Genomic DNA, 8,083 nt, shown 5'->3' on the forward strand with positions numbered 1-8,083 from the left:
TGTCAAGTCCATCTGATCCAATGTAGCATTCAGGGCCCTTGTTTCTTTATTGACCATGTGTCTAGATGATCTATCCATTTCTCTAAGTGCAGTGTTAAAATCCCCTGCAATTACCACATTCTTATCAATAAAGTTGCTTATGTTTGTGAGTAATTATTTAATATATTTGGGGGCTCCGGTATTCGGCGCATAGACATTTATAATTGTTAGCTCTTCCTGATGGATAGACCCTGTAACTATTATATAATGTCCTTCTTCATCTCTTGTTACAGCCTTTAATTTAAAGTCTAGTTTGTCTGATATAAGTATGGCTACTCCAGCTTTCTTTTGGCTTCCAGTAGCTTGATAAATAGTTCTCCATCCCCTCACTCTCAATCTAAAGGTGTCCTCAGGTCTAAAATGAGTCTCTTGTAGACAGCAAATAGATGGGTCTTGTTTTTTTATCCATTCTGATACCCTATGTCTTTTGGTTGGCGCATTTAATCCATTTACATTCAGTGTTATTTTAGAAAGATACGGGTTTAGAGTCATTGTGATGTATGTATGTTTTATGCTTGTAGCGATGTCTCTTGTACTTTGTCTCACAGGGTCCCCCTTAGGATCTCTTGTAGGGCTGGTTTAGTGGTGACAAATTCCTTCAGTTTTTGTTTGTTTGGGAAGACCTTTATCTCTCCTTCTATTCTAAATGACAGACTTGGTGGATAAAGGATTCTCGGCTGCATATTTTTTCTGTCTAGCACACTGAAAATCTCGTGCCAATTCTTTCTGGCCTGCCAAGTTTCAAAAGAGAGATCAGTCACGAGTCTTATAGGTCTCCCTTTATATGTGAGGGCACGTTTACCCCTTGCTGCTTTCAGAATTTTCTCTTTATCCTTGTATTTTGCCAGTTTCACTATGATATGTCGTGCAGAAGATCGATTCAAGTTACGTCTGAAGGGAGTTCTCTGTGCCTCTTGGATTTCAATGCCTTTTTCCTTCCCCAGTTCAGGGAAGTTCTCAGCTATTATTTCTTCAAGTACCCCTTCAGCACCTTTCCCTCTCTCTTCCTCCTCTGGGATACCAATTATGCGTATATTATTTCTTTTTAGTGTATCACTTAGGTCTCTAATTTTCCCGTCATACTCCTGGATTTTTTTCTCTCTCTTTTTCTCAGCTTCCTCTTTTTCCATAACTTTATCTTCTAGTTCACCTATTCTCTCCTCTGCCTCTTCCATCCGAGCCGTGGTGGTTTGCATTTTGTTTTGCATTTCCTTTAAAGCGTTTTTCAGCTCCTCGTGACTGTTCCTTAGTCCCTTGATCTCTGTAGCAAGAGATTCTCTGCTGTCCTGTATACTGTTTTCCCGCCCAGCGATTAATTTTATGACTATTATTCTAAATTCACTTTCTGTTATATTATTTAAATCCTTTTTGATCAGTTCATTAGCTGTTGTTATTTCCTGGAGATTCTTCTGAGGGGAATTCTTCCGCTTGGTCATTTTGGATAGTCCCTGGTGTGGTGAGGACCTGCAGGGCACTTCCCCTGTGCTGTGTTGTATAACTGGAGTTGGTGGGCGGGGCCGCAGTCAGTCCTGATGTCTGCCCCCAGCCCACCGCTGGGGCCACAGTCAGACTGGTGTGTGCCTTCTCTTCCCTTCTCCTAGGGGCGGGATTCCCTGTGGGGTGGTGTGGCCCTTCTGGGCTACTTTCACACTGCCAGGCTTGTGGTGCTGGGGATCTGGCGTATTAGCTGGGGTGGGTAGGCAAGGTGCACGGCGGGAGGGGGGGCAGGCTTAGCTCGCTTCTCCTTAGGTGATCCATTTCAGGAGGGGCCCTGTGGCAGCCGGAGGGAGTCAGATCCGCTGTCGGAGGTTTGGCTCCGCAGAAGCACAGAGTTGGGTGTTTGCACGGAGCGAGCAATTTCCCTGGCCGGAACCGGTTCCGTTTGGGATTTTGGCTGGGGGATGGGCGAGGGAGATGGCGCTGGTGAGCGCCTTTGTTCCCCGCCAAACTGAGCTCTGTCGTCCTGGGGCTCCGCAGCTCACCCTCCCTTTGTCCTCCAGCCTTCCCGCTTTCCGAGCAGAGCTGTTAACTTATGACCTCCCAGACGCTATGTCGCGCTTGCTGTCGGAACACAGTCCGTCAGGCCCCTCCGCTTTTGCAAGCCAGGCTCGGGGGCTCTGCTTGGCTGGCGAGCCGCCCCTCCGCCCCGGCTCCCTCCTGCCAGTCCGTGGAGCGCGCACCGCCTCGCCGCCCTTCCTACCCTCTTCCGTGGGCCTCTCGTCTGCACTTGGGTCCGGTGACTCCGTTCTGCTAATCCTCTGGCGGTTTTCTGGGTTATTTATGCAGGTGTAGGTGGAATCTAAGTGATCAGCAGGACGCGCGGTGAGCCCAGCGTCCTCCTACGCCGCCATCTTCCTGTCTCTCTCAGCTTCTTCTTTTTCCATAATTTTATCTTCTAGTTCACCTTTTCTCTCCTCTGCCTCTTCAATCCGAGCCGTAGTTGTCTCCATTTTATTTTGCAACTCATTGATAGCATTTTTAGCTCCTCCTTGCTGTTCCTTATTCCCTTGATCTATGTAGCAAGAGATTCTTTGCTGTCTCTATACTCTTTTCAAGCCAAGCGATTAATTTTATGACTATTATTCTAAATTCACTTTCTGTTATATTGTTTAAATCATTTTTGATCAGTTTGCTAGCTGTTGTTATTTCCTGGACGTTTTTCTGAGGGGAATTCTTCCGTTTGGTCATTTTGGATAGTCCCTGGAGTGGTGCCGGACTTCGGGACACTTCCCCTGTGCTGTCTTGAATAACTTGCGTTGGTGGGCGGGGCCGCAGTCATACCTGATGTCTGCCCCCAGCCCACCGCTGGGGTCACAGTCAGACTGGTGTGTGCCTTCTCTTCCCCTCTCCTAGGGGCAGGATTCACTGTGGGGTGGCGTGGCCCGTCTGGGCTACTTGCACACTGCCAGGCTTGTGGTGCTGGGGATCTGGCGTAGTAGCTGGGGTGGATCGGCAAGGTGCACAGGGGCAGGAGGGCAGGCTCAGCTCGCTTTTCCTTCGGATATCCACTTCAGGAGGGGCCCTGTGGCACCAGGAGGGAGTCAGACCCGCCAGGGGGATGGATCCGCAGAAGCACAGCTTTGGGTGTTTGCGGGGTGCAAGCAAGTTCCCTGGCAGGAACTGGTTCCCTTTGGGATTTTGGCTGGGAGATGGGCGAGGGAGATGGCGCTGGTGAGCGCCTTTGTTCCCTGCCAAGCTGAGCTCTGTATTCTAACATTCAACAACTCTCCCTCCCATTGTCCTCCAGCCCTCCCATTCTCCAAGCAGAGCTGTTAGCTTATAACTTTCCAGATGTAAAGTCCTGGTTGCTGTCGGAACACACTCCGTCCAGCCCTTCTGCTTTTGCAAGCCAGACTCGGGGGCTCTGCTTGGCCGGTGGGCTGCCCCACCACCCCAGCTCCCTCCTGCCAGTCTGTGGAGCACGCACTGCCTCTCTGCCCTTCCTACCCTCTTCAGTCGGCCTCTTGCCTGCACTTGGCTCCAGATACTCTGTTCTGCTAGTCTTCTGGCGGTTTTCTGGGTTATTTAGGCAGGTGTAGGTGGAATCTAAGTGATCAGCAGGACGCGTGGTGAGCCCAGAGTCCCCCTAAGCCATCATGTTCCCCAGGAACACCCATTTCGAGTTTATTTTTGTGTATGGCATAAGAAAGTGGTCCAGGTTCATTCTTCTGCATGTCGCTGTCCAGTTTTCCCAGTACCACTTGCTGAAGAGACTGTCTTTTTTCCATTGTGTATTCTTTCCTGCTTTGTCAAAGATTAGTTGCCCATACGTTTGTGTGTCCATTTCTGGGTTCTCTATCCTGTTCCATTGATCTGAGTGTCTGTTCTTGTGCCAGTTCCATACTGTCTTGATGATTACAGATTTGTAGTATGCCTTGAAGTCTGGGATTGTGATGCCTCCCACTTTGGTTTTCTTTTTCAAGATTGCTTTGTCTATTCGGGGTCTTTTCTGGTTCCAAACAAATTTTAGGATTATTTGTTCTAGCCCTGTGAAGAATGCTGGTGTTCTTTTGATAGGGATTGCATTGAATATGTAGATTGCTTTGGGTAGTATTGACATTTTAACAATATTTGTTCTTCCTATCCAGAGCATGGACTCTTTTTCCTTTTTTTGTGTCTTCTTCAGTTTCTTTCATAAGCTTTCTATAGTTTTCAGTGTATAGATTTTTCACCTCTTTGGTTAGATTTATTCCTAGGTATTTTACGGTTTTTTGTGCAACTGTAAATGGGATTGATTCCTTGATTTCTCTTTCTGTCGCTTCATTGTTGGTGTATAGGAATGCAACCAATTTCTATGCATTCATTTTATATCCTGCAACTTTGCTGAATTCATGAATCAATTCGAGTTTTTTGGTGGAGTCTCTGGGTTTTCCATGTACAGTATCATGTCATCTGTGAAGAGTGAAAGTTTGACCTCCTCCTGGCCGATTTGGATGCCTTTTATTTCTTTGTCTTGTCTGATTGCAGAGGCTAAGACTTCCAATACTATGTTGAATAACAGTGGCAAGAGTGGACATCGCTGTCTTGTTCCTGACCTTAGGGGGAAAGCTCTCAGTTTTTCCCCATTGAGGATGATATTAGGGTTGGGTCATTCATATATGGCTTTTATCATCTCGAGGTATGCTCTTTCTATCCCTACTTTCTTGAGGGTTTTTTTTATCAAGAAAGGATGCTGTATTTTGTCAAATGCTTTCTCTGCATCTATTGAGAGGATCATATGGTTCTTGTCCTTTCTTTTATTCATGTGATGAATCACGTTAATTGTTTTGCAGATACTGAACCAGCCCTGCATCCCAGGTATAAATCCCAGTTGGTCGTGGTGAATAGTTTTTCTAATGTATTGTTGGATCTGGTTGGCTAATATCTTGCTGAGGATTTTTGCATCCATGTTCATCAGGGAAATTGATCCATAGTTCTCCTTTTTACTGGGGTCTCTGTCTGGTTTTGGAATCAAGGTAATGCTGGCTTCATAGAAAAAGTTTGGAAGTTTTCCTTCCATTTCTATTTTTTGGAACACCTTCAAGAGAATAGGTGTTAACTCTTCCTTAAATGTTTGGTAGAATTCCTCTGGAAAGCCATCTGGTCCTGGACTCTTGTTTTTTTGGCAGATTTTTGATTACTAATTCGATTTCCTTACTGGTTACGGGTCTGTTCCAATTTTCTATTTCTTCCTGTTTCAGTTTTGGTAGTGGATATGTTTCTAGGAATTTGTCCATTTCTTCCAGATTGCCCATTTTATTGGCGTATAATTGCTCATAATATTCTCTTATTATTGTTTTTATTTCTGCTATGTTGGTTGTGATCTCTCCTCTTTCATTCTTGATTTTATTTATTTGGGTCCTTTCCTTTTTCTTCTTGATCAAACTGGCTAGTGGTTTATCAATTTTGTAAATTCTTTCAAAGAACCAGCTTCTGGTTTCATTGATCTGTTCTACTGTTTTTTTGTTTTTGTTTTTGTTGTTGTTGTTGTTGTTGTTTCGATAGCATTAATTTCTGCTCTAATCTTTATTATTTCCTGTCTTCTGCTGTTTTTGGGTTTTATTTGCTGTTTTTTTTTTTCCAGCTCCTTTAGGCGTAAGGTTAGGTTGTGTATCTGAGATCTTTCTTCCTTCTTTAGGAAGGCCTGGATTACTAGATACTTTCCTCTTGTGACCGCCTTTGCTGAATCCCAGAGGTTTTGGGTTGTGGTGTTATCATTTTCATTGGCTTCCATATAGTTTTTAATTTCCGCTTTAACTGCTTGGTTAGCCCATTCATTGTTTAGTAGGATGTCTTCAGTCTCCAAGTATTTGTTACTTTTCCAAAGTTTTTCTTGTGGTTGATTTCAAGTTTCATAGCGTTGTGGCCTGAAAATATGCATGGTATGGTCTCGATCTTCTTGTACTTAGGCTGATTTGTGTCCCACCATGTGGTCTATTCTGGAGAATATTCCATGTGCACTGGAGAAGAATGTGTACTCTGCTGCTTTAGGATGAAATGTTCTGAATATATCTGTTAAGTCCATCTGGTCCAGTGTGTCATTCAAAGCCATTGTTTCCTTGTTGATTTTTTGATTAGATGATCTGTCCATTGCTGTGAGTGGGGTGTTGAAGTGTCCTACTATTAAGGTATTACTATTGATGACTTTCTTTATGTTTGTGATTAACTGATTTCTATATTTGAGTGTTTCCATATTTGGCATATGAATGTTTACAATTGTTAGGTCTTCTTGGTCTATAGACCTCTTAATTATGATATAATGCCCTTCTGCATCCCTTGATACAGTCTTTATTTTAAAATCTAGATTGTCTGATATAAGTATGGCTACTCAGGCTTTCTTTTGTTGACCATTAGCATGATAGATGATTCTCCATCCCCTTATTTTCAATCTGAAGGTGTCTTTAGGTCTAAAGTGGGTCTCTTGTAAACAGCATATAGATGCATCTTGTTTTCTTATCCATTCTGTTACCCTATGTCTTTTGATTGGAGCATTCGGTCCATTGACATTTAGAGTGAGTACTTAAAGATATGAATTTATTGCCATTATGATGCCTGTAGAGTTGGAGTTTCTGCCGATGTTCTCTGGTCCTTTCTAATCTTTTGTTCCTTTTGATATATATATATATATATATATATATATATATATCCATCTTTTCTCCCCTCAGATAGTCCCCCTTAAAATTTCTTGCAGGGCTGGTTTAGTGGTCACAAACTCCCTTAGTTTTGTTTTGTCAGGGAAGCTTTTTATCTCTCCTATTTTGAATGACAGCCTTGATGGATAAAGAATTCTTGGCTGCATATTTTTCTGATTCAGCACACTGAGTATATCTCGTCATTCCCATCTGGCCTGTCAAGTTTCTGTGGATAGATCTACTGCAAACCTGATCTGTCTTCCCTTGTAGGTTAGGGACTTTTTTCCTTTGATGATTTCATGATTCTCTCCTTGCCTGAGTATTTTGTGAATTTGACTATGATATGCCTTGTCGATGTTCGTTTTTTGTTGAATCTAATGGGGGTTCTCTGTTCTTCCTGGATTTTGATGTCTGTGTTTTTCCCCAGGTTTGGAAAGTTTTCCGCTATGATTTGCTCACATAACCATTCTACCTCTGTTTCTCTCTCTTCCTCTTCTGGGACTCCTATGATTCTGATGTTATTCCTTTTAAATGACTCACTGATTTCTCTAATTCTTAAATCGTGCTCTTTTCCTGAATCTCCCTTTTTTTCTGCTTCATTATTCTCTATAAGTTTGTCCTCTATATCGCTGACTCACTGTTCTGCCTCATCCATCCTTGCCGCTGCTGCATCCATCCATGATCGCAGCTCAGTTATAGCATTTTTAATTTCATTCTTGCTGTTTTTTTACATCTTTTATCTCTGCAGAAAGGGATTCTAATCTATTTTCTACTCCAGGTAGTATTCTTATTATCGTGATTCTAAATTCTTGTTCAGACATCTTGCTTGTATCTGTGTTGGTTAAATCCCTGGATGTAGTTTCTTCATGCTCTTTCTTTTGGGGTGAATTCTTTCGTTTTGTCATTTTGAAGGGAGAAAAGGAATTAATGAGGTAGAAAAATTGAAATAAAAAAACTAAAATTAAAAAAATATTAAAATTGAAAATTAAAAAAAACACACAAAAATCGAATAGATGATGGTAGATCCTAGGTGTGTTTTTATCTGGGTGTTGAAAGTCGTTTGACAGATTACAGAAAAAAAGGAGGGGGAAGGAGGTCTTTTGAGAATTGGAAAAAATGAATACACTGAGGTAGACTAAAATGAGATGATGCGACAAAAATAGAATTTGAGGGGCGCCTGCGTGGCTCAGTCGGTTAAGCTGCCGACTTCGGCTCAGGTCATGATCTCGCGGTCCATGAGTTCGAGCCCCAAATCGGGCTCTGTGCTGACAGCTCAGAGCCTGGAGCCTGTTTCAGATTCTGTGTCTCCCTCTCTCTGACCCTCCCCCGTTCATGTTCTGTCTCTGTCTCAAAAATAAATAAACCTTTAAAAAAATTAAAAAAATAAAATAGAATTTGAAAAAATATACACAAAAGTAAAGAATATAGTAGAC

Source organism: Lynx canadensis, chromosome X (assembly GCF_007474595.2).
Source record: "Lynx canadensis isolate LIC74 chromosome X, mLynCan4.pri.v2, whole genome shotgun sequence".
NCBI classification, from domain to species: Eukaryota; Metazoa; Chordata; class Mammalia; order Carnivora; family Felidae; genus Lynx; species Lynx canadensis.